The 27,316-nt window shown below is 34.4% G+C and overlaps 1 long non-coding RNA gene across 16 annotated transcripts in view; it reads left to right on the top strand.

Annotated features, from left to right (window-relative positions):
- Positions 1–27,316, top strand: part of LOC147820511 (uncharacterized) — a 59,712-nt gene that overhangs the window by 18,173 nt on the left and 14,223 nt on the right. For 2 of the 16 annotated variants that reach the window (XR_015448445.1, XR_015448446.1), the window contains one exon: positions 4,508–26,906. The exons of the other annotated variants lie outside the window; for them this stretch is intronic. This is a non-coding gene — a long non-coding RNA (uncharacterized LOC147820511). The remainder of the gene's footprint in view (positions 1–4,507; positions 26,907–27,316) is intronic. 16 annotated transcript variants of the gene reach the window in all.

Raw genomic sequence — 27,316 nt, forward strand, 5'->3', positions numbered from 1 at the left:
GGGAAGGGGAAATGCGAGGGATGGGGAAAAGAAAGAAGGGAATGGAATTAATATGAGAAAAAGAAAAAATGGAAACAAAGTCTTTGTAGATAGAGAGGGGTGGAGGGTTTGATGGGAGGGCAGGGGAATGGGGAAAAAATAAGAACCAAGATGGATTATGTAAAGGTGCAAATTTCCAATGATGAATGTCATTATATTGTATACCTTAAATGTACCAATATAATTAATAATAAAAGAAAAGAAAAATCCATAGGAAATACCTAATCTCACTGGGAAAGCAATTAAAGAGAAGAAACACAAGGCAATAATGACAGGCATCTATAAATATCTTTCAGTAACACTCAGTGTAAATGTTATCAATCAAAAGCCACAGACTGAAAGTTTAAATAAGTACTAAAAGGTATAATAGGTAATTTCAAATAGGAAGAAAAGAGGCGAAGGAGAAGTAGGAGGGGCAGGGGTAATGAAAGAAGGGAATGGAATTAATATGAGAAAATGATAAAATGGAAACAAAGTCTTTGTAAATAGGGAGGGATGGAGGAGTTGAAGGGAGGGCAGGGGAAAGGCAAAAAAATAAGAACCAAGAGAGATTATGTAAAGGTGCAAATTTCCAATGATGAATGTCATTATATTGTATACCTAAAATGTACCAATAAAATAAAATTTTTAAAAAGCCAAAGACTGGCAGAAAGGATCAAAAAACAAAATCCAACTTTATTTTGCCCACAAAAAACTTACTTCACACACACACACACACACACACACACACACACACACACTGAAATTGAAAGGATAGAAAACAATATTCCATGAAGCTGGAGCCCAAAAGAAAGCAGAAGTAGTCATTCTGATTTCTAGCAAAGTTGACTTCAGCGCAGTACTTCAAAGCAGAAGAAACAAAAAGTTCACTACATGTAGGTAAAGGGGACAATTCCCAAAGAAGACATAAGAATTCTAAGTATATATATGCACTAAATGACATTTTACGTAATTTCATTAAACAAAAACTACTTAATAGGATAGATTGACTCCCATATAATCATATTGGCTGATTTTAATATCCCACTCTCACAAATACAGTAGGTATGTCAAGCAGGTACAGAGTCAACAGAAATACCAGAGTTAAGTCATACCATAGAACAAATTGGTTTAAAAGATACCTATAGAGTATTGTTTCATCCATCAACACCAGAGTATACATTCTTGGCTCCCCATGGAATAGTCTCCCAAATAGACAATATTCAAAGCTGTAAACATCTCAATAAATACAAAAGAACTGATACATTCTCCTGCATCTTGTCAGATCACAGTAGAGCAAAACTAGAAACCAACAGCAAAAAACAAAGCAAAAACCCCACAGAAATACACGAACATATATATGTATTTGAATTATCAGTGGATCATAGAAGAAATCAAGGAAGAAATTTAAAAATTCCTAGAATCAAATGACACCAGAAATATAATATATGGATACAGTGAAAGCAGTTTTAAGAGGGAAGTTCATAATTTAGAGGTGTCTACATTAGAAAAACAGAAAAATCCTAAATAAATATCCTTATGATGTCTCTCAAAGTCCTAGAAAAACAAAAACAATCTAAACCCCAAACTAGCAAAAGGAAAAAATTCAAAGATTACAATGTAAATAAATGAAATTGAGACTTAAAAAATAATACAAAGGATCAATGAATCAGAGTTGGTTCTTTTAAAAGATAAATAAAATTGCCCTTAGCTAAATTTACCAGGAGAAAGAGAAGAGCCACATCAAGGTAATTAGAAATGAAAAAGGTAAAAATTACAACAGACACTGTGGTAATCCAGGGGATCATAAGCAAATACCCCATGATCTCAGTTGTATGTGGAACCAGAAGAAATGAATGCTGGTTACCAGGTGCTGGTGCTGGTAGGGTAGGGTTATGTGAAGATTTGGTCAAAGGATACAAATTTTCAGTTAGGAATAAATTCAGTAGATGTATTGTCTATTGTTGCTGTCTATAGTTGACAATGTATTCTTGAAAATTGCTGAGGGAGTATATTTTAAGTGTTTCACCAGGAAAAAATATGAGAAGTTCATGAATATTTTACTTGACTCTAGTCATCCCACAATGTATAAATATATTTCAAAATATTTTACAGGATAAATTAATCAATTTTTGTCAATATAAAATACACATTTTAAAGTGGTCATTAAAAAGGGGACTTTTATTAATCTTTAAATCTGTTATGACAATTTTTTCATCAATTTCTTTTAAAATACAAGTTTTTATTATATGATTTATTAATGGAGAAAAGTCACTAAAAGTATTTAGAAACATTGTGTTTTTGTGTGTCTCCCTTGCTGTTGTTAGGGCCCTAGGAACTTTGAGGAGAACTATTGCATATGCTTGTTGAATATTGCTCCATATCTGTGTCTTCATGAAATAACTTCTGTGTATTTTATTTTACAGAGTTTTGCCTTTGAAAAATTAAATGGCACTATTTGTTTTACTGTGGGAAAATTTGTTAGATGTTGAGAAAATCCCATGTTCAGAAAGAAGTAGCACTATCAAATGAAAAATTCTGATCAGAATGTTGATTAGGATAAATGTGGGTAATTACATGCTATGAATGAAAAACCAGTCTTTGTAAAAGTCAGTTTTGTGAAATTTACTGCAACATTAATAAAAAGGACTGAAACAAGCTCTGGAAATGGTAGTCTATTTCTCCACTAGATGGGGCTGTTTTCTATGGTATTCCCATTATAAACAAGGCCATGTGTCTGAGATAACCTTAGATTAAATTTAAGTAAACCAATATATTAATACAAGTAAATATAATTGTATTCCTTATATATAAAAATGTTACCAATCCTCTGTGGGGAATGTGTACAGTTGAATATTTAGCAGAGTTGTTAAGTTTCTATTTGTGTATCCTTATACTTTCACTGAGTGCTTAAAGGACTAAAACATGTAAAACACTTTTCAGTATACAGTTGAAATTATATTACATGGCTTCCATTCAACAATTTGCAAAATGATTGAGTTTCTACATTTTTTTTTTTTTGGTATAAACATATTGACTGATTGCTATGGCATGCTTAATACCTGGGCTAGTAAATTGATCTCTTATAGATACTTCTGTGCCTACCAATTAAGTTGGTTTATATATTTGTCAAGTGTTGGTTGTGTTTATTGCCAGATCTGTTTAAACCAATTGTCTGTGATCATATTCATATAATTTAATAAAATTAAAACTAATGGAAATGTTATAAACAGCATTCTTGTGAAAAACAAGGTGAATATTTTGGAACATCAAGTAAAAGTAGATTGCTAAAACAAAAAAATACCAAATTAGATGTGAGGAGGCTATGAATAAGACTAGAAAGCTTTTACGCATCAGTATGGGACAGAAAGTGCATGAAATTCTGTAAGTTCTATACAAAAGATTGTTTTAATCTAAATTATATAAATTTAGGTATTGAGAAGAAAATAAATCTATATTAAAGATTACAAAGATACAGCCTACCAAATTACATAGCTTTTCAGTGTTGACTTTTAGTAAATATAATGGGTTTTTTAGATCTTATGATTTGTTGTTGTATGGTTTCTTTTTTCCCAAAACCTCTAGAAATTTAGCCCAGGTACTCTTGCCTCTTCAGGTATAACTACCACAGGATTTTTTTCTTTCCGATATGCAAGGAGAAGGCTTTAGTTTAGTAGTGTGTTCCTTTCCAATAGGAGTTTTTCCTTTCCCACCAGGATCCTATCAAAGCAAATTCATGTTTTAAAAGGTAGAAGATCCCTCCACTTCAACTTTTATGGAAAGAATACTGGTCTAGGAGTTAGAAGGTCTAGGTTTTATATCTAGTATCTAGAACAATAAATATTTGCTGGATAAATGAATGAATAGCTTTGGTGTTTATTAGTGGTGAGATTATAACTTGGTCCATTAACCTGTCTTATAGCTTTATGTATAAAAATGATATTTTATTAATTCACACATTTCTTGAGTATTATTAGTCAAGCACACCAATAAGAGGAAACAAGACTGCTTAATTGGAAGGGCTACGTAGGCAAATTAGTTGATATTTTAGATATATCATTAATAAAGGTCCATTTGGAATAATAATTTGACACATACTATCATTTAATAAATATCTTAAGCATCAACAGATTTATTTTCTCATGGGCCTCAATGCTTTTCTGGGGAGAGTGGTTGCAGTATGGAAAGCCTTTTTTTATTTCCCTATTTACTTGGCTATCTTCTAAGGTGCCACTTTCCTTCTAGTGTTTAATTAGTTCTTTATGTTAGGAGTTGACAGACTAAGCTGATGAAATAGTATACACATCCACTACACCAGAGAAGTTTTATATCTTCTTTCAAAAATATCTTAATCACAATAGAATTTGGCAGTTTTAAACTGGCCATGAAGTTTTAATGTTTGGCCTTTAGCCATAGTAGAATGATGTAGCAATATGATGATAGGCTCATCAACAGAACTAAATAAAAATCAAATTTATTTGATCTCCAGAATTAGAAATATTTTGGCAGCTTGATTTAAAATCCTCAACTGACAAGATTCTTTTGGAAAATGGACAAAAAAGAAGTAAATTTGGCCCTGCACAAATACACACGCAAGTAAATGTCTCCATCAATACATATAAGAAGGTAAAAATATCTGTTGGTAGAAGAGGAAACAATAGAATGGTAAAATTATGTTAAGATACTTATGAAAATATATAGTTGCAATTGACCTATCTTGAAGAGAAAAGTCTGATTACCTGTGGGATGGCTGAAACCCTGGTCATTGGGATATTACTGTTTCTCCTTCACATGAAATACTGTAGAAAACTTTGCAAGACAATTATAAAAAGGTAACTGGAAAATACGTGGCAAGAAAATACTGGTAAAGAATAGGAAATGAGTGGTGAACAAAAAGTTAAAGCTGATCTATAATTTGGTTCTTAGTAGAATGATGTAGCAATATGATGATAGGCTCATCAACAGAACTAAATAAAAATCAAATTTATTTGATCTCCAGAATTAGAAATATTTTGGCAGCTTGATTTAAAATCCTCAACTGACAAGATTCTTTTGGAAAATGGACAAAAAAGAAGTAAATTTGGCCCTGCACAAATACACATGCAAGTAAATGTCTCCATCAATACATATAAGAAGGTAAAAATATCTGTTGGTAGAAGAGGGAACAATAGAATGGTAAAATTATGTTAAGATACTTATGAAAATATATAGTTGCAATTGACCTATCTTGAAGAGAAAAGTCTGATTACCTGTGGGATGGCTGAAACCCTGGTCATTGGGATAGTACTGTTTCTCCTTCACATGAAATACTGTAGAAAACTTTGCAAGACAATTATAAAAAGGTAACTGGAAAATACGTGGCAAGAAAATACTGGTAAAGAATAGGTAATGAGTGGTGAACAAAAAGTTAAAGCTGATCTATAATTTGGTTCTTCCATAATAAGGGAGTCTAAGGCAGCTCTAATCTTAACCAGAACTCCTTCTAAACTCTCATCTATTCAGTGGAATACTGAAGATTAAACCTAGACCCATATCTCTCACCATGCACTCAGTTAAAATAAAAACGGATCAAAGATCTAAATACTGAAACAATAAATCTGCTGGAAGATGAATAGGTAGACCTCTGGAAGACATAGGTGTAGGCAAAGACTTTATGAACAAAGCCCCAGTTGCACAGGAAATATTACAAAGAATCAGCATATTAAAAAGCTTTTGCACAGCTGAAGAAACCACCAACTGAGTGAAGAGACAACCCACAGAGTGAGAAAAATATTTTTGGCAGCTGTTCCTCAGAGGACTAATATCTAGAATAGTAAAGAACTAAAAAAATCAGAACCCCAAATTTAAAGACCCAATCCAGAAATGAGCATCTGAAATGAATAGACACTTCTCAGATGAAGAAGTACAAACAGCAAATAAATATATGAAAAAATGTTCAACATCACTGGTCATTCAAGAGATGCAGATGAAAACAACACTGAGATTCCATCTCACAACAGAAAGAGTGGCTATTATCAAGAAATCAACCAATAACAAAATGCTATTGAGGCTGTGGGTAAAAAGGAACCTTCTCCACAGTTGAAGTATAGATTAGTGCAACCACTGTGGAAATCAGTGTGCAGATTACTCAAAAAACTAAAACTAGAAGTTCCATTTGACCCAGCTATTCCCCTGCTTGGTGTCTTCCCAAAAAGAATTAAAAACATCATACCACAGTGATATTTGCACACTCATGTTTATAGCAGCACAATCTGTGATAGGTGAATAAAGATATGGTTTTTTTATACAATGGAGAAATACTCTAACACAAAGGATAAACGAGATATTTCTAGGTAAATGGATGCATCTTAAGACCATACTCTTAAGTGAAATAAATCAGACACACATGTTTATCACATTGTTTCTCTGGTGTGAGAAACCAAAAGGGTATAACAGATATTGGGAAATAGGAAGAACATGTTCAAATGGGAAGAACAATGAGGTAGAGGGAGGAGGAAAGGAAGGAAGGGAAAAGAAAGGTAAAAATGGAAAACAAAGCTTTTGTAAATAAGGAGAGGAAGAGGGGTTAAAGGGAAGGGAGGAGATTGAGGAAAAACTAATCAAGATGTATTATGTACAGCTATAAACTATGAATGTGATCATTAGATCATATCTAGATATTAGAGCATCTCTAAAGTATACTAATAAAATAATTTAAAAATTAATCAGTGGAGTAACTGATAGCTTTTCATTGTTGCTTATTTTTATCCTATAACCTGTATTTATGATAACTTTATATCATTATATATTATAGATCAGTAGATAGTAGATACAGTATACAAGAAAAGCAAGATTCCTTTGCCAAACCATTACCTATTCACTAATAAATAGAATTCACAGAAAATTACACAATTAAGTAATTAGTCTTTCTATACTTTTGTTATTAGTGCATGTTTGTAATACAAAATAATGATGTTCAGTTTTTAGTTTAATATAATCTCATTGTTAATTTCTTGTGCTTTTGGAATCATATCCAAAATGTCTGCCCAGACTAATAACCTGAAGTGTTTTCCCTGTTTTGTTCTGGTACTGTGATGGCGAACCTTTTAGAGCTTTAAGTGATAACAGACAGCTGGCTGTGAAACATGTGCTGTAAGCTCACCACCACTGTTCTAGTAGATTCGGCATTTTGTGTCTTATGTTTAAATCTTTGATGGATTTTGAATTGATTTTTATATATAGTGAGAGATAAGGGCCCATTTTTTTTTTGCATATGGATATGTAGTTTTCTCAGAAAAATTTCTTGAAGAGACTTGCCTTTCTCCAGTGTATGTTTTTGCTGCTTTTGTTTAAAATCAAGTGACTATAAATATATTAATTTCTTTTTAATTTTTTTGATACTAGGGATTGAACTTACAAATTTAGTTTTGGCTCTCTGTTCCTTTCCATTGGACTGTGTGTCTGTTTTTATGCCAGTATTGTTTATTTATTTATTTATTTGTACTATAACTTTGTAGTGTTTTGAAATCAGGTACTGTGAAGCCTTCAGTTTGTTCTTTTTGTTCAAGATTGCTTTGTCTATTTGAGATCTTTTGTAGTTACATGTAAACTTTAGGAATTTTTTTTTTTCTGTTTCTGTAAAGAATGTCATTGTCATTTTAGGAATTACACTGGATCTATAGATTGTTTTGGATAGTGTGGATATTCTAATAATATTAATTCTTTGGTGTGGTGTGTGTGTGTGTTTTCAGCTTTTTTCACCAGGGTTTTATCACTTTCATTGCACAGATCATTCACTCCTTAAATTTATTCCTACTTTATTTTGTAGCTACTGTGAATAGAATTACTTTCTTGATTTTTCCCCAGAATTTCATCATTATTATTATATAAAAAGCTACTGACTTTTGAGTATTGATTTTTGTATTGTGAAATCTTTTTTAATTTATTTACTTGATCTGGAACTTTTTGATGGAATCTTTAGTTTTTATAAATAAAATCATGTCATCTACAAACAGGGATAGTTTGACCTCCTCCTTTCCCCTTTTCTATTTGGATGCCTTTTATTTTTCTCTCCTGCCTTATCTCTCTGGCTAAGACTTCCAATACTACATTGAATAAGAGTGGCAAAGGGGGACATATTTGTATTGTTTCTGATCATAAAGAAAAGGATTTCAGCTTTTTCCCATGTATTATGATGTTGACTGTAGGTTTGTCATCTGCAATCTTTATTGTGTTAAGGTATGTTCCTTCTATACTTAATTTTAGGCTTTTTCATCATGAAGAGATGTTGAATTTTATCAAATGTTTTCCCACATCTATGGAAATATTCATATTTTTTCAGTGCAATAATTTGATTTGTTTATTAATGTACTTATGTTGACCCATCCTTGAATTCCTTGGATAAATCCCAGTTGCTCATAATGTATAATTTTTGATGTGCTGTTGACTTTGATTTGCCAGTATTTTGTTGACAGTTTTTGCATCTATATTCACTAGAGGTATTGATCTTTGTGTGTGTGTGTGTGTGTGTGTGTGTGTGTGTGTGTGTGTGCATGTGTGTGTGTTCTTATCTGGTTTAGGTATCAGACTAATGCTGACCTCAGAATGAGTTTTGAAGAGTAACCTCCCTTTACATTCTGTGGAATAGATTGAGAATAATTGGTGTTAGGTCTCCTTTGAGGGTTTGGTAAAATTTAGCAGTGAAGCCATCTGGCCCTGGGCCTGTCTTTGTTGGGGAACATTTTGTTACTGATCCAATCTCTTTACTTGTCATTGGTCTGTTCAGGTTTTCTGTGTCCTCATGGTTCAGTTTTGATAGATCCAGACATTTATCCATTTCTTATAAGTTTTCCAAGTTCTTTGTATTTCTTTGGCATGAACTGTAGTGTCTCCTTTTTCATTTCTGATTTTAGTTTTGGGTGGATCTTCTTTCTTTTTTTCTGGTTAGTCTAGGTAATATTTAATTTTTATTTTTCAAAAAAAACAACACTGGTTTATTAACCTTTTGTATTTCTTTAACTCTTTTCTTTATTTCTGCTCTCATCTTGGTTATTTATTTACTTCTACTAATTTTCTGTTTGGGTTTTGACTTTCTACTTCCTTGACTGACATCTTTTGGTTGTTTATTTGAAAACAGTGTTTTAGATAAAGGCACATCACAATAAACCTTTTTCTGGGGACTACTTTTGCTGTATCCCACAGGTTTTAGTATGGTGTTTTCATTTGTTTCAAAAATTTAAATTTCCATTTTGATTTCTTCATTGACCCATTGGTTGTCTAAGAAATGATGTTTAATTTCCATTTATGTGTATAATATCAAAAGTTCCTTTTGTTGGTGATTTCTAGTTTTATTCCATTGTGGTCAGAGATGATATGTACTATGATTTCAACTTTTAAAAAATTTGTTGAAACTTCTTTTGTGTCCCAACCTTATGGTCTGTCCTGGAGAATGTTCATATGGTGATAAGAAGAATGCATATTCTGCAGATATTGTATGAAATGTCATGAAAATATGTTAGGTCCACTGTGTCGATAGTGGAGTTTAACCACAATTTTTCTGTGTTAATTTTTTGTCTGGATGACCTATCCATGGTGAAAGTGGGAGTTGAAGATCCCAACTATTATTATTCTGTTAGATTTTCTCTCTCCTCTTAGATGTAATAATTTTTGCATTGTATAGTTGCTCCAGCATTGGGTGCATATATATTTACAGTGGTACCTTGGTTCATGAACCTAATTCTTTCCATGATTCTGGTTGCAAACGGAATTGGACCAGAACTGAATCAAACTTCCCCATAAGGTCAACATTGAACCTAACCTTTGCCTATGATTCTGTTCTCATCCAGTTTGGTTTGCAACCAGAATTGTGGGAAGAATTAAGTTTTTGAACCAAGGCCCCATTTACAGTTGTTATTTTCTCTCATTGAATTGACCCTTTCATCATTATACAGGAACCTTCTTAGTTTCTTTTCACAGTATTATTTGATATAAATATAGGTACTTCTGCTCACTTTTGGTTTTGGTTTGAATGGTACATCTTTTTCCATCCCTTTATTTCATTATTATGTGCCTTTGTGGATGAAGTGAGTTTTTTGTAGGGACCATATCATTGAGTTTTATTTTTTGTCTATATATTTTAATTGGGGAATTAAATCTGTTTACATTCAAAGTTATTATTGATAAGTAAAGATATACTCCTATAATTTTATTCTTTTTCCTGGTTGTTTTGCATATCCTGTGTTTCTTTCTTTCTCCCTCCCTCTTTTTTTTTTTTTTTTTGTGGTTTGGTAGTTTTCTGTATTGACAAGGTTTGAGTCTCTTCTCTTTTGTGTATCACCGCTACTAGTGAATTTTGTATTTTCTCAAGTTTTCATGATGATAATTACTGTCTTTTTGCATGTAGTGTAGGACTGCCTTAAGTATTTCTTATAATGCCGAATTGGGTGATGAGGAATTTCCTCAATGTTTTCATTTTGGAAAGACTTTTTCTCCTTTGTTTCATTTCATATCTTTTTTTGTTGTTGTTGTTTTTTTTGGTACCAGGAATTGAACTCAGGACTTTGTGCTTGCAAGGCAGGCAGTGGAACCACTGAGCTAACTCCGTGGCCTTGTTTCATTTTGTATCTTTTTTTATGGGTATAAATATATCCTTGGTTGGCAGTTTTTTTTTTTTTCCTTTCAGAGCTTTGAATATATCACCCCATTCTCTCTTGGCCTATAAAGTTTCTAGTAAGAAATACACTGTTAGTCTAATGATAATTCCTTTATGTGTGACTTAACACTTTCCTTTTGCTTCTTTCAGAATTCTCTTCATTTTGTGCTTGTAACATTTTGACTATAATGTGCTTTGGAAAGAATCTTTTTTTTTTGGTACTGGGGATCAAACTCGGGACCTTGAGCTTGCGAGGCAGGCGGCAGAACCACTGAGCTAAATCCCCAGCCCAAGAATCTTCATTGTGTTTTTTCTTTTGTTCTTTTTCTCTTATTTCATAAGACCTTTTTTCAAGTTCAGAAATTCTTCTTCTGCTTAATCTAATCTGCTGTTGAGGTTTTCAACTATACTTTGCATTTCTCATTGGCTCTTTCTTAAGACCTCTGTCTCATTGTAGCTTTCTCTTTCAGATCATGAATTGTCTTCCTTGTATTTTCTGTCTTTATTCTCTTCTATGTAATTGTGTTACCTTAAAATCATTATTTTGAATGATTTTTGAATAGTTCATCAATTTGCTTTCTTTGGTCTGTTGCTAGAGAGTTTTTGAGTTCCTTTGGAGATATTGTGGTATTTTGTTTTTTTCATATATCTTGTGTCCTTACTTGCACATTTCTACATCTGGCAGATCAGTTGTCCTACCAGTTTTATAGGCTGGCTCTCGAAGTAAAAGACTTTCTCTTAGATAGTCTTTAGTTCCTGGTGGGTGCTTTAGTGTAGTGTCTGTGAAGCTTCTTCAGCTGTAATCAACATCAGTGATATTTATAGGTGTGTCAGTGTCCTAGGATGCAGGGATTGCAGCTCTCTTAGAGTAGATTTGCTGTGCCTACCTGTGGGTATGGCACTGGTCAGTTTTCATGGGTTGTCTAGTGGTGAGGCCACCTTGGAGGGCCCATGCAGGTGATATATGGGTGACGTGATAGTGGAAGCATAGTTCCTCTCATTGTCAGAGGGCCCCACTTGGGCTATGCTGTACTTGTGGGCCCAGAAAGGGTACCTAGCAGTGTTTGAGGGATGTGTAAGTGATTTCATAAGGTGTCTGGTGGCAAACTTGCTTAGGGTGGACTTACCAGGTACAGCGACTGGGAAAGGCAGCCATTTGCTTCTCAAGGCCTTGTGGCCTGAGCATCTAGGAATGGCTACCCTGCTGCTCCTTAGGCCTAAGGAGGACATTGTAGAGGGACACTGTAGAAGGTCACTCAGCTGTGTACTGGGATTTCTGGAGCTCTGCAGGACAGAGTGTGCACCTACTTCATGGGGTCAAGACTGGGTGCATAGGTTTGCATGGCTGTTTCCAGGGCAGCAGAAATGTGAGTATGCCATTAAAATGTAGGCCCTGGTGAGCCCAGCTACCCACAGTGGGCTTCCCAGGCAAATCTTAGAGCCATGGAAGGTGGGTTGTGCAACCTGGTTGGTTAGCAGGGCTGAGCTAGCTGAGCTTTTGGGCTGCTTTACAGGACCCCAGGTAGGCAGAGTCTCCAGTAGTGCTGTGGGCAGGATTCTGACGTGGCTTGCACTCTTTGTCTGGAGCAATGTGGTGGTAGGCTAATGAAGCTCAGGGCCTGTGTGTTCTGCAGGCTTCTTCACCAGCAAGCACTCCAGGTATCTGTAGTATGAGTGGGGATTTTTGAGGGCTTCCTGCTTACTCTTTTCCTGCTAAACACCCTCTTGGTTCAGGGTCCATCTTTCCTGGCAGGACAGTAGATGCTGTCCACTTAGTTTTCTTATTTATAAGGCCACTGTTTACAATAGCTTTGCTACATTCTCACTGCACTCTAGCACTCTGCCTCAAACCCTCCAGTGACATAGCTGTTGTTCTTTATTCTGGGCCTTTCTTTTGAATGGAAGCATGGCAGACACCTCTGCTCAACCATCTTTTCTCCACTTGATGAATTCTTACAGCAGTAATTCCCAAATGATTTTTTATGATTCCCTTCTTGTGTTAGTTTTATGATACCCATGCTGCTTCTAAGCTACCCTTCTGTCTTATTCCATAGTAATTATGCATAATAAATGCTTTATATTTCATTAAGCACAGAAAACAGATTTGTGGTGATATGAAATCACTGAAAAGAATGTAATGAGAGCTAATGTTCTAAAGTAAACCTTCTTGACCTAGTAGTTCACACAATGTTCAATAGATGTCACTGTTTCTCTTAAAATTTTAAAATGTATAGTCCTGCGTTTGCTGTATTATTTGGGGATGCCTTTGCACACAATTTGGAAACCAAATATCTCAGACTCTTTTTGTTTCTTGGGTTTTTTGATTGTTATAAAAATACTTTTTGTTTCACATCTTTTTTATAATGCATATTGGTTGTTCAGGTTAATGAGTTTCATTTTAGCAGATTTGTACATTCATGTAACATACTTTGATAATTTTCTCCTTCCCATTATCCTCTCACCCCAACATATACTGTGGGTTTAAATGTGTATAATATAGTTTGTTTATATCCATCCCCCCATTACCTGCCCTTACATGTGATCCTCCTCCCCTTATCTCCTTCTTCTTGTCTAATAGTAGTCACTGTTCTACTTTTTTGTCAAATTTTTTAGATGACACATCTTTAGGAGAACATGAAATATTTGTCTTTCTGAGTCTGGCTTATTTCATCCCACATGATGATCTCTAAATCATGTAAATGGCAAAATGTCATTTTCTTTATGGCTGGCTAGTACTCCATTGCATGTATATACAACATTTTCTTTATCTATTCATAGGTGTTGGGCACCAAACTGGTTCTGTATCTTAGCATTTGTGATTTGTGCCACAATGTACAGGTGTATTGCAGGTACTCCTATAATATGCTGACTTTAATTTCTTCAGGTATATATCAAGAATGAGGCTTCTCTTTTTTTGAGACAGGGTCTCCCTATGTAGTTCAGGGTGGCCTCAGACCATGGTGAGCCTCCTGCCTCAGCCTCTCAAGTACTGGGATTACAGATGTGTACCACTACACTCAGCAAGGCCATTTTAAAGCATTATTATTTTCTCTGTGTCTATATGTGTATGTGCACATACAATAATTAAAATATTGTTTATTAATCACAAGGAAGGATCCATTGTTTTTTATTGTATCGTAAGATATACATAACATAAAAGGCAGAGGTTTTAAATCAAGGTAAATAGATGTTATTATCAAGATAATGGGTGAATGACTGAAGGCATTTCAGGGATCTTTGAGGCTGCCCCTCAAAGAGGGACACTTTCCTAGTAACAAAGTCACAATACCCAACACCCGCAGGTTTTGTAGAGGTTTTGGCCCATAGTTTGCTGGCTCCAAGGCAGGATAACATGACAGAGGGGCATTGCAGAGGAAAAGGTACTCACGTCACGTCAGCCCTGAAGCAGAGAGACCAAAGGGAGGAGCCAGGGAGGGAGTAATACCCTTCTAGACCACGCCCCCAGTGACCTGCCTCTTCTGACCTGGCCTCACCTCCTATAATAGCAAGTCAGCTGTAAGCCCCCATAATTCAGTCATCTTTCAGAAGTCCCACCTTTGAGCACATGAAGCTTTGGGAAGACATCTAGATACAAACCGTAACACCCTCTCATCATAGGTCTAGGGCTCTAGAAGTGCAGAATGATTTGGGGGAAGATGGAACTCTGCTCCCTGTGTTTGGGACAGTTCCTCTCAGCTGCCTTAGTCATAGCTCAAGTGAGTACAGGTACAGCTCAGGGAACCACTCTGAAGGACATAAAGGGTAAACCTTGACTTCTCTCATGGTATTAACTCTAGTCTTGCAGAGCATAAGAACTGTGGAGGCATGGTTTCTTTCACCTAGATTTCAGTTGTTGCAAACAGCCTAAACACCCAGACAGAGATTTGTTGCCAGGAAGGAGTCTCTGTAAAAAACCCCTGATGTAAGGGAAAATATAACTCCCAACCTGCTAGATGTTAGATGTGCTGAGTTCCTCTCCCCTGAAATTGAGGAATGAATTGCAAAGAACAAAGAAGGTAAGAGTAGGAAAGGTTTATTGAGAGATAACTCCTGAGAGACAGAAAAGGTCCTGGAAGTAGGTTGCCACCTTTGACCAGGGTAATTTATATAGCAAAGTCACAGTATGGGTACAACATAGGTCAAACTGTAATCAACCCATAGGATTACAAGTAGAACTACTTAGCTAATATTGGTCCAGTAGGGAAGCAGAGCACATAGCAAGGGTACATGAAAAGAACAAAGGCATTTTGGGGGAGGGATGGGTCCAGATGCTCTGGCCACTCACCTGGGCAACTGATGCCTGTGTGGACTTCCTGGACCAGATGGTGCTAATTGCAGTATAATTCCAAGTTACTGCTTATCCCTTAGGGAGGCATTTAGGTTTGGCCATTGCATCTTTCTCTTGAAGCCTGGGCTTCAGATGTGCCTTCAGCCATAATTCTAATGTCTTTATTTTTTCTGCTGACTTCCTTGAGAGCCCTTTGGATATATATTAATCTCTATCTAACTCAGCTGTCTATAATGCCCCTATCAGGGCATTGCTTAGTGGAAATGTGGTGTTGGAGGCTGAGCCTCTGCAGAGTCCCTGGCAGAGCAATGCCTAGTGGAGCCATGGGAAGGAGGCCAATGCAAAGAGTCACTGTGTACCTATGTAAAGTGGTAATGAAGATGTAGATCATCTAGATCTCTCTGATATTGCTGATAAGTATATGAAATAAAAGAATGTGGCAGTTTCTTATAAAAATTAGTATGATCAAGCAGTTCCTCCCTGGATATTTATCTAAGAGAATTGAAAACATTTGTCTGTAAAATAGCTTGTATCTTAGCACTCATTACTGCTTTATTCATAATAGCTCACAACTGGAAATAATCCAAATTTTTTTTGGTACCAGGAATTGAACTCGGGACCTTGCACTTGCGAGGCAGGCGGCAGAACCACTGAGCTACACCCCCAGCCCTCTGTATGTTTATTATCAGAAATATATAAGCAGATCGCAGTATATTTACAAAATAGAATAGAATACAACTGAACAATAGGAATGAAGAAACTAGTTTACAGAGAACATGAATGAATCTCAAAGACTTCATGCTGAATGAAAGAACTCAAATACAAAAGAATATTGTCAAGGGCCATTGAGCTAGAGAGCTTCTCTGCCAGGTGTCAGGGTAGCCAATTAAAATAATAAGCCAAAATGAGTTAACATTCAAGACTAATTATGATAGTAAAACCAAGAGGCTAAGCCTGAGAAACCTGCAATTCCATTGCTTCCTTGGAGCAGTGCATCTGGTTGAGAGGTAGATCGGCTTATCTCATTGCAGAGGGAGCACCAGAGCAAAGCAAGGCTGGAGGAGGGAAAAGGGGAAAGGTTAAAAGTAGAAGAGTGATGTTTACTAAGTCAGCCTGGAGAAAAGCATCTTCAAGGTACCCCTCAACCCTGGGCCTATCCCTCCAGCCCTACTCCATCCCTAAAGAGGTTAAGGAGGTTTAGGAAGAGATTCCTGAGGAAGAATTTAGCCAAGGCTCTATCTAGATAAAGAGGACTTCAAATAAAAGTGCCTCAGCTAGGAATGCAGCTGTGCATAAGAGCATGATTAGCCAGGGTTACCGAAGTCCTTGGCTGCAGCTGTCTTCATAGAGACCACCATAGGTTGGGTAGGCAGAGTCTGGTATGGAAAGGGAAGCTTCCTCCTCTGTGTCCTGCAAGGTAAAGCCTCTGTAACTGCCTGTGATTCAGCCTCAGAAATCACAAGTAGGTCTTTTGGTCAGGAGCTGCTCAGTTATGTACTACATGAATCCATTTATAGAGAACTCTTATAAGTAGCAACTAATTGCTCTAGTAAGAGAGTACAGATTAGTGATTGCCTCAGATTGGGAGTTGGGTGGATTTATTGTAAAGAAGCATGAAGGACACTTTTTAATGGGGGTGTTTCTTATACCATTATAAACAGTTTTCAAAATTCATAAGCCAGGGATTTAGCTCAGTGGTTCCGGTCCTGCCTCGGAACCACAAGGTCCCAAGTTCGATCCCTGGTACCAAAAAAAAAAAAAAAAAGAAAATTCATGAAATGTACACTCAAAATGAATGCATTTTTCACATAATGTAAGTTATATCACAAAGTTAATTATAAAAGTAAATAAAATTGGTTTAGTTGAATCCTAAGTGTAGTAGTAAAAATACTAATGTACTCAATTTTTAATTATAACTTGTGAACAGGATTGCAGTATGAAAGTAGCATGTGAACCTTTATGGTTGGGTACCTTTATGGTTGGGTACCTTTATGTGGTACAAATGGTTTTTATCCAAACAGCTGAAGAGAAAGTGACACTAGGAAGAATCATGATTGCTACCTAAAATTTGTTTTATTGAACTGATATTCTGTTCATATTCAATTCACTGTGTGTTTTTGTGTATATAGTTTACTGAGATTGAGTACATTCATATTGTTTTACAGCTATCATCACTGTCCACCTGCACAATGTTTTATTTGTCCATTTTTTTGTAATAATTGTGTTATTTTTACACTGTATTTTTGATCACACTAGAAAGTTGATAAAGACATTGTGTTCCATTATAAAAAATGAAGATTTTATATTATCTGCATAAAAATGAGTTGGCCTGTATAATCTTACAGTTTACTCTCTTCTCTTCCCTTCCCTAGTCTTCTCTCCTCTCCTCTCCCTCCTCCCCTCGCCCCTCCCCCCCATCTCTCTCTCCACAGTATTTTGCTGCGTAGTTCAATCTGGCCTTGAACTCATTATCTGGCCCAGACTCGACTTAAATTCCTTAAACTCCTGCTGATCTTCCTGCTTCAGCCTTGTGAATGCTAAGATTACAGGAACTGAGTATTGGGATTACATCTGTGTAGTTTACCCATTTCTTGATGAGTCAAATTTTTAAAAGGCTTGTTTTAAGAATCTTCTGGCCAGTCTTTGAAATGTACCTTCTTGTTTTTATATAGAATACTTATATTACTGCTTCTTAATTACTTCCTTCTCCAGTTTTATCTGAATCATTTACTTTCTGTTTTAGAAGATGGAAAGATTAGTCATGTTACAGGACAGAAAATTTTAAAAACACTAAGGCATTCTGAGAAGAAATAAAATTCATATGAGGAATTAAGAAAATTATAAAAGTATTCCAGGTGTTAGGACAGAAGTCAAGAACCATCTCCATACCATGGTTCAAGGTCATGATATTTTTGTTACAGTTGAAATCAGAGTAGTGTTACTAGTCTAGCTGCCATGGTCACAGCTGCATGTTACATCTAAAAGGCTTATACTAAACATTGAACTGCAGAGTCTCAGCCACTGGAAACACCGTCTGTACATAACATGCAGCACAGACGACCATTCTCCTTCCATATCTTGCTGGAGTACATCTACTTAGGAGAACCTATTTTGCAGCAGAACATGGCCTACAGAGAGACTGGGAAGTGGACTTTTTAGCTATTTATCTTTTCCAAGTAGAAGAATGAAATTTGAAAGGGCCAATTCAAGTAACTACCATAAAGATATAGCTTTGATATTCTACTACCAGTATGCACATGTTCACTTTCTGTTTTCACCTTCAACTATGCTTACATTGTGATTTTATTTAGAAAAATATATAGTGTTTATATTATGGTCATAAAAAATGTGTTCACAACAGGTACTTGTAGTGTAACTTGATTATGTTCTCTTGCCTTCTCCTCTGTTTAGCTTTTTATTGTCTTGTTTATTTTGTTGCTTAGTGTTCTGTGTACTTATGATTGAATCAACTCCAAACTAACATTCTACTCTCTTTTCAACCTCCTTTCCTGAATAAATTGCTCCTGGAGTTTTCTTAATACAGTATTTTTGGCTTTGAATTATTTCCCTGTGTGTCTGGTTATAGCTTTATTCTGTACTTTTCCTCACTATAAACTTGGGTATTACTTTTACCTCTTTTTTTGTGGTGGTCCCCAAGACCAGTATCTTCCTTTTTCTTGCTTTATTCCTTTGTTTTGGTGAAGTGTGTTCTCTACTAGCTAACTGAGAAAGAATGGAGACATGAGATGAGGTCAGTTTTTGCACCCTATTTATCTCTATGTAGAAACACTTTATGGAGCATTGCTCATCTGTAGTTTTCCTATACTCTTGAGTGCCATCATATGCTCTTAGCCATTGAGAACTAAGACTGCAGACTGTACTATATATCCTCTCATCCTTTAAAGATGGCTTTACATTCTGCCATTTATTTTAATATTTTGGCAATCAGTTTTGAGCAAGTTGGCTGATGGGAGGTATGCAAGTTATAAAAAGTGCAGAAATGGTATCATGCTGGATATTAACATGCAGTATATCTATGACTCCCTGTGCCTTCATTTAAAGGTTGATGAAACAGAGGATAATAGTAGACTTACAGTTCTTGAATATCTCTTGATATTATGCTAGGTATTAGGTGATTACTCTGTGGTTTGTAGCTAGTTAAACAATTTACATGTTGTCCGGCCTGGGATTTAGCTCAGTGGTTCCGGTGCCTGCCTCGCAAGCGCAAGGTCCTGAGTTCGATCCCCGGCAACCCCTCCCCCCACAAAAAACCACCACAATTTATATGTTGTCATAACTTTAGAGAGTTTGAAGAAAATGAAAGAACATGTGATGTTGTTTCTCATATTCATTTCCCAGGGCACATTTTCTACACCATTTGTAGTATAATTGTTTTGTTCCTCCATCTGTTTTCGGTTCTCTCCTTTAATCCTTTTGAGACATATGATACAGCTTTTTATTTTATCTTCCATGACTCTTCTGTATTTTCTAGCTCTATTACCTGGTGCTGCATTTTGGGAAATTTCCTTATTTCTTCTTCCAAATCATTAGTTCTATATTCCACTCTCCTATGGTTTTTAGCTTCATTATAGAACTTTACTTAAGTGAACATATTTCTCACTTCTATAATTTCTAAGTTGTTCTTTTAAAAAATCTGAGTATGTTTATTTAGTAAGTCTCTGCTTTTATTTAGTGGGTTGTGTTGCTTTACCTCTTTGGCAATTTAAGAAATTATGCCTGTTTTGAAGACTGATTTCAGATTGTTTTGCTGTCTCTAGTTTTTCAAGTGTGAATCCCCACCCCTGTTTTTATATGTCTATTCTATTTCTCCTTATATCAGATTGTTTCATGTATAGTTTTTTGGGTTATGATCTTATTTTAAAAAGAAATTATCTTATAAAGGACTCTAGTTTGTGACTTAAAAAAAAAAAACGTGGCTGTACTCTATGATTATTAGACTACTAGTGAAGTTTATGTTAGTTGATTCATTTAATCACAGAATTAGATTTGCTACCCCACTCTGAAAAAGGCTTTGATTTTGACCTTAAATAAGTGTCTTTTTCACCTAACTTGGCAAGTGACTGGTGTCTGGCCAAGATATTGTGCAGGTAGTTAGAGATACCCGATTGCTATTCAAAGAAGGGATAAGTTTGTATAGTTGAAATCCAACCCTTTAGCTTCTTGGTCTCCATATTTTCATGGACTACTTGGCTTAACTCCCACTTACTAACTCTTATGGGATGATTTTGATATATGGACATTTCCTTTCTTTCTTTTTTGAATTTTATCTTTTAAAAATATATTTTAAAATATTTTGGTCAGTATTATTTCAAAATTTGGAATAATAGGTTTCAGGGGATGTTCAACAAGTAGTTAGCTGTTTTAACTGTAGTGGGATTAAATTTGCATCCTTTGAATACAGAGTCAAAGAAGAATCAAACTGGATGCAGAACATGACCTATAACAAGTTATGATTTTTACTTTGTTGAAAAATTACATAGTTTTCTTTCACTGATATGAAGTTATTTTAAATAATATATTCTTTGTATTTGTGTATATATTTAATAAATTATTAAATTATTATTAACTTATGATAAATTTCACATTTTACCTAAATTTGTTCCTTTGTCTATAGACCTAGCACCTATTAATAAAATTAATAAAAGGTGCTGAAATTTTCAACATAAATGTACATCATGACCACTATTTCTGTTTATGATTCTTTTGTGAAGGTCACCACCTTCATTAGTTTAAATATATTATAGTTGTGCAAAGAATTATGACTGATCTATAAATGGGAAGCATCTGAATAAAAATAAATGTCCTTTAAAATAAAATTAGGAGATATTTCAGATTCATATAGTTATGACTCCAACAAATGATAAACTTGATTACTTATAGTACAGGTCAATAACAATAACTTGGAAGTTGCTTCAGGGTACAGCAGATGACCTGTGAACAACTTGGTAAGGAAAATGTTTGCTAACAGTGACGGAATGTACCTGCCCTGTTTCCCATATACACTAGATCATTGGTAAGAGCTTCAACAATTTCTTGAAGCTGAGAAATTACTAGTTTCAAAGAATTGTTACATCTAAGACCAGGGAATAATTATAAAGCATTGAAAAAGTACATATCCTTCATGTGACAATATTTTCTTTGCAGTGCCTCCATGCTGAAATGAAATTTGTATATTTTTCTCTTAATGATGTGCTGTATAAAACCCTTGTGATATAAATGTCTATATTACATATATTTATACAGTATATTCATTCATGAAAGATGTATATGGTGTATTGTATGTATGTGTACCAGGTATGACACTGTGGGGTTTTGATAACATTTTAATATAAAAAAGAAATGCTCATTGTTTGTTCTGTGAAAGAATTACTCAGTGAATTTTGCTAGGAAGTAAATCTTGTATATTCTCTTTTATTTTACAATGTACATATTTGACTCTTAATTTTGGGAGACTGCAAACATATACAAAAATAACATCTATGTACTCATCACCTAGCCGCAACATTATCTTTATGGCTCATATTGGCTAATCTTGCTTTAACTACATCCCCATATTCTTCTGCCTGTTTTGTGAACCCTCCTCTTTTCTCCCTGATCCCAATTCATCCCTGAGGAAAATACTTATTAGTGGTTCATTCATTGGAGGCATATAATGTTTGATATTTTGGTAATATTTTAAATATTTATTTCAGGTTTAAGTTCAGTTTTTGATTTCTCTTCATTTTATATGCAGTTTATGGAAGATTTTCTTGTAGAATTAATAGTGTAAAATGTCAAGTTATTCACAGTCATTTTACAGTAATGATTATATTATATAAAGTATACATATCAGAGATGCAGTTTTCTCAGACATTCTTTTTTAAAATGAAAAATCATTAACATCACTTGGAAAATGTATTTTAAAAATAGCATACAATCTGGAATGCTGTGTGATATTATATTACTATATTGTATGTAATATTTTAAAATTTAGCTAATTTTCCATTTTGAGATTTTTAAAAATACATCTTTTAAAAGTGTATCTTTTAATTCAGAGTTAATTGAACATATACTTCTAGATCCTATAAAACATTATAGTTTGGTAAAAAGGAGTATAATACTTAAATGTAATTTATGGTTGAAATTCCCTTTTAAATTTAAGTTTTAAGAAGAATAAAAGTATTGTTTCTTCAAGAAAATTTCTCTATATAATTTGGCTTCTCTTTTTCTTTTCATGATGCCTTTTTATTCTACATTAACTATGGGATATCTATTTTAGGATCATGTTCTTATTGTGTACTTTTTATTAATGAAAACATTTATCAAGAATGACTCAAGAAGTTACTTGAGCTTTATAGTTTCTTAGAAAATGAACAGCGTTGGCTGTGACTTTCTTGATAGTGGACAAGAAATTCAAGCCATAAGTCAAATATTTATTTTACTATATTTAAAGACTTGATTTCTAGTAATTATATACTATGACCTAAAAGATGTCTTTAATATTATAATTTTAAAAAATGAAATACATTGTTTACATCCACCATTACCCATTGGGAATAATCTTGGCAAATTGCATAGCTAAATGATGTCAATTCTGAAATTGTTATTCAGTGTTCAAAACTCAAAGCTTAATGTTATTAGTTATTAGAATATACTTATTCTCAAATGTATGCCTCTATTTTACATCTTTTTGTTAATATTAAACAGAATTTATAGAAAATTATTAAATTGATTGTTTCAGTTAGACAAAATCTAGTACCACAGTACTATATATGATAAATACTTTATATGATTATTTTTACTTTAGAAAGACATTTTCTGCTAGCCATTGTTTTTATTTGATTTCAAGTGGCTGCTCTTCACAACAGAGAGATTTTACTTGCTCTAATGCTTTTTTTTTTAAAAAACCTTTGATTTGCCAAGAACTTCAGTTAGTTAGGTGGAAATGTAAGCTTGTGTGTGCAGGAGTTTGTCATTACATCAGAACCTGGCACCCATATGAATCTTAAGAAACCAGGCTATTTATTCCCTTGAGAAACTGTTCTATAAGATGACTGTTTTTATATTCTGTTCTGTGCTAGATTAAAAGTGATTTAGTTTAGTTTGGGTTAGGGTAAAGCATTTCAAGATATTTTATAAAATCCTGATATATGATCAGCCTTCTGGAAATAATGGTAACTTTAAAGTTTTACTTGTTTTTTAACCAGTAAGGTGTGTCACACCATGTCCATTCTCGTGTCATTCGCAGTTCACATACAAGACTATTACACTATTCAAAATGATATATTATTTTGCTTTCCAAATTTTGAAAATGCGAAGCCATATATATGAAATGCCAGATACTTATTTCTCTTAATTTGATGTCATTTTGTGATTGTATTAGGAATCTCAAGAGAACATAATGAGAGAGAGAGAGAGAGAGAGAGAGAGATTGATTTACTCTAAAGGAGTAGCTCATGCAGTTGTAGAGGCTGACAAGTGATTAGTCCCAAGATCTATAGTCAGCAAGCTGGATGACCTTGTGGAGCTGATATACTTCTGTAACAAAGTCTGAAAACCTGAGAACCTGGAGAGGTGAGGTTATAGTTCCACTCAGGACTGGCAGGCTTAGTCCAAAAAGAGAGTGAGGCCAGGAAAGAACTGACTTTGCAACCCAAGGCAGTTAGGCTAGGTAAGTTCTCTCTTATGTTCTAGAGGTAAGTCTTTTTATTGTGTTCGTGCCTTCAGCTGACTGACTGGCCCAGTCACATTAGGAAGGGTCGTCCACTTTTGCCTAGTCTGTTGACTCAAGTGTTAATCTTATCCAGAAACACCTTCAGGATATAGCTAGAATAATGCTTGACCAGTAGTAGCTGTGTACCTGTGACCCAGTGAAGTTGATACATAAAATTATCTATTACAATGACTCTCAGTGATGGAAAAAAGTTGTTTTTGATAGTAATTTCATGATTACTAAAGCATGTACCAAAAAGGAATTATTTGTAACATAGATAAAATAGTAATATTATTTTCATTATACATTTTAAACTTTATACTCCTGAACTCTGACACTATTACAGATAGTCCCTAACTGAACTAAGAAATGTAGTTTCAAGAAAATTTGCTTAATTTTCAGAAACTCTTTCATACATTTTGAACTTCTTTATTCCTGAAACTTTTTTGGCATAATTTTAGTGTGCTTTGAGCTTTTCACTCTACTTAGACCAAGCAAACAAGGAAACAACCCTAAAAGAGTGTAATTGTAAAAAGTTATTTAGGAAATAATACTTATCCAAAGTTTTAAGAGAGTCACAAAAATCACTTACTTTTTTTTCATTTTAATTCTCATTTGTAATGTGACATCTTTAGGATTTCTTCTTGAATTTTCTAAGGTTATAATTATTAAAAGTAATACACTATGGAAATCAGTATGGAGATACCTCAAAGAACTAGGACTGGAAGTCTCATTTGACCCAGCTATTCCCCTGCTGGGTATCTTCCCCAAAGAATTAAAAGAATCATACCACAGCGATATATGTGCACCCATGTTCATAGCCGCACAATTTGTAATAGCTAAAACTTGGAAGCAACCCAAATGCCCATCAACTGCAATAAAGAAAACGTGTTTTTTAAAAATAAAATGGAGTACTACTCAGCCATAAAAAACGAGAAATTGGAGACATTTATAGCTAAATGGATGCGCATTGAGGCGATACTCTTAAGTGAAATAAATAGGACATGCGTGTGTAAATACCGAATAGTTTCTCAAGTGTGAGAAATTGAAAGTATAAATAAGGATAATGTGAAATAGGAAGAAAAGGGACAAAGGGAAAAGGGAAGTAGGAGGGGTAGGGGAAAGGAAAAGGGAATGGAATTAATATGAGAAAAAGAAAAAATGGAAACAAAATCTTTGTAAATAGGGAGGGATGGAGGGGTTGAAGGAAGGGCAGGGGAAGGGGGAAAAATAAGAACCAAGAGAGATTATGCAAAGGTGCAAATTTCCAATGATGAATGTCTCTTTATTGTATACCTAAAATGTACCAATGAGTAAAATGAATAATTGATAATGCGAAATAGGAAGAAAAGGTCCAAAGGGGTAGGGGAAGTGGGAGGGGTAGGGGAGATTAAAGAAGGGAAAGGAAAAATTATGAGAAATGGAAAAAATGAAACAAAGTCTTTGTAAATAGGGAAGGGTGGAGGGGGTGAAGGGAGGGCAGGGAATAGGGAAAAATCAGAACCAAGATACATCATGTGAAGGTACAAGTTCCCAATGATGAATGTAACTGTATTATTGTACTCCAAAAATGTACCAATAAAAGAATTTAAGGGAAAAAAAAGTAATACAGGCACCAGGCACGTGGTAAAAAAAATACATATAGATATTACATGAAAGATAAATGTTTCTTTTCCTTATTTTCTGTCTACTTACCCCAACTCTAAGGCTTTTTCTCCTTTTTTTTTGAGACAGGGTTTCACTGTATAGTTCCGTCTGGCCTTGATCTCACAATGTAACCCTGAGTGGCCTCGAACTCACAGCTGTCTTCCTGCCTGTGTCTCCCCAGTCCTGAGATTACAGGCATAAGCCACTATGTCTGGCCTTTAAGGCCCTTTTTCTTGAGACTAATTGCTGTGAGTAGTTTTCTGTATATCCATCTAGAAAAAGAATAGTAGGCTTGTTTAAGCCTGTATACATATGTACATATAGTTTTACATTTTTGTATTTTTAATTCATCCATATTTTGTGCCTGTCTTTTTGACTAAGGTTGTATTTATTTAAGAAATTGATTTGTTTTATGTATCATTTTGTATCGAATTCCTAGAACAGTGTCTGGATCATAGTATAAGCTCTTTAACAAGTATTGTTGAAATAATCTTTTATACATAGTACATAATTCCCTGAAATTGTGGTATAAACAATATAGATTTACTATATGGTTGAGCTAAAATTTTTGACCTGTTCTCTGTTGATGTTCATCCAGCTATTATCTGTCCCTCCACCCATCTGTTCCTCAAATATGTACTGAGTACTTTATACACACATTTGTCTAAGGATACATATAGTATCCATGACATATAGTATAAAAAACAAAGAAAAGCTAAACAAGTCAGTTTCATGAAGGCAGTAGTGTAGGTAATGTGATGAGGGAGAGTTTATACTAGATAGGATGGCCAGGCAAAGCCTTTTTGAAGAGATGACTTTTAAGCAAAGCGTGAATGATGAGAAAAATGAAGAGAACTAAAGAGAATTCTAAGCAGCAGAAATAGCAAGCATAAGAAAGAAGCCCACATGACTGGGACATAAGTATTTGCTCTTTCAAGTACAGTAATATTGCTTCAACAAATATCTTTGTACACAAAATTATATTTTAAATATTTTTTGTACTTCAGCCATGGAACTATAAATAATATGTGCATTTTGAATTTTGATAGCCATGGTGTAAAACCATTTTTATCTCTTATCCTTAATCTCTGAATTTTTTCTTGTTAATCCAGATTTGAGGAACTTAATTTGCTACATAGGTCAGGAAGTGGGTACATTGGGTAAGCGTAATATTTTTTAGGGGATACTTTTGCCAAGAACTCTGACTGAGAGTCTTGTATAATGAGATGAAAATCCAACAGTAGGACATATGCTTATCTTGTGTATATTACAGTAAGTGATATTTTGCTCTGTGAAATGCAATGTTTTCTTTTGGCCATTTAATGAAACTGTTCCATTGTAGAAATTATGAGCATTCCTCCTTCTATGAAACAAAAAAAATTGGAATTTTTCTATTTATATTTGGATACAGTAAAATATTATGTAAAAGTAAAATATTATGTACAGTAAAATATTATGTAAAATATTATGATTCCTAGGTTGATTCTTGGATTCAACTTACACAAATTTGTAATTAAATTAAAGGGCTATTATAATTTTTTAAAATTCCATCAACTAATAACCTTTGCTAGAAGGTGACTTATGGAGGAAGTTAGGAAAGACATCCTCTGGTAAGTTTTACAAAATTCTGGGAACGCATTGGGGTATAAAATCTCATTTTAAATGCTTCTCTATGAAAAAGAATTATTTAATTTTAAAGGGTAGATGTCAGAATTGCTTATTTTTTAGGGAAATTAGAAGTTTTAGACTGGTCAAAAAGCAAATTTTGTTTCACAGAGTGTTTTAATGCTGAGTAAACAGGAAGAGACAAGTCACATTTAAGAGCATAGAGATGTTTAAATTTTTTAATCTGCATGTTTTGATTGGTAAATGTAGGAAACTTCATCAGATATATTCAGATTCCCATGGATCTAGAGAGTCAGGGATGTGAAGTTTGCTTTATTTATATTTCTTTTCTTCTGCATAATAAGACTCACTCTCTTTGAGAATTAAAAATAACTTGGCAGAATGAAGTTAGCCA

The sequence above is a fragment of the Heterocephalus glaber genome, unplaced genomic scaffold, assembly GCF_053883595.1.
Source record: "Heterocephalus glaber isolate CG9 unplaced genomic scaffold, H.glaber_assembly_v1.0 deba00001865, whole genome shotgun sequence".
In the NCBI taxonomy this organism is placed as follows: Eukaryota; Metazoa; Chordata; class Mammalia; order Rodentia; family Bathyergidae; genus Heterocephalus; species Heterocephalus glaber.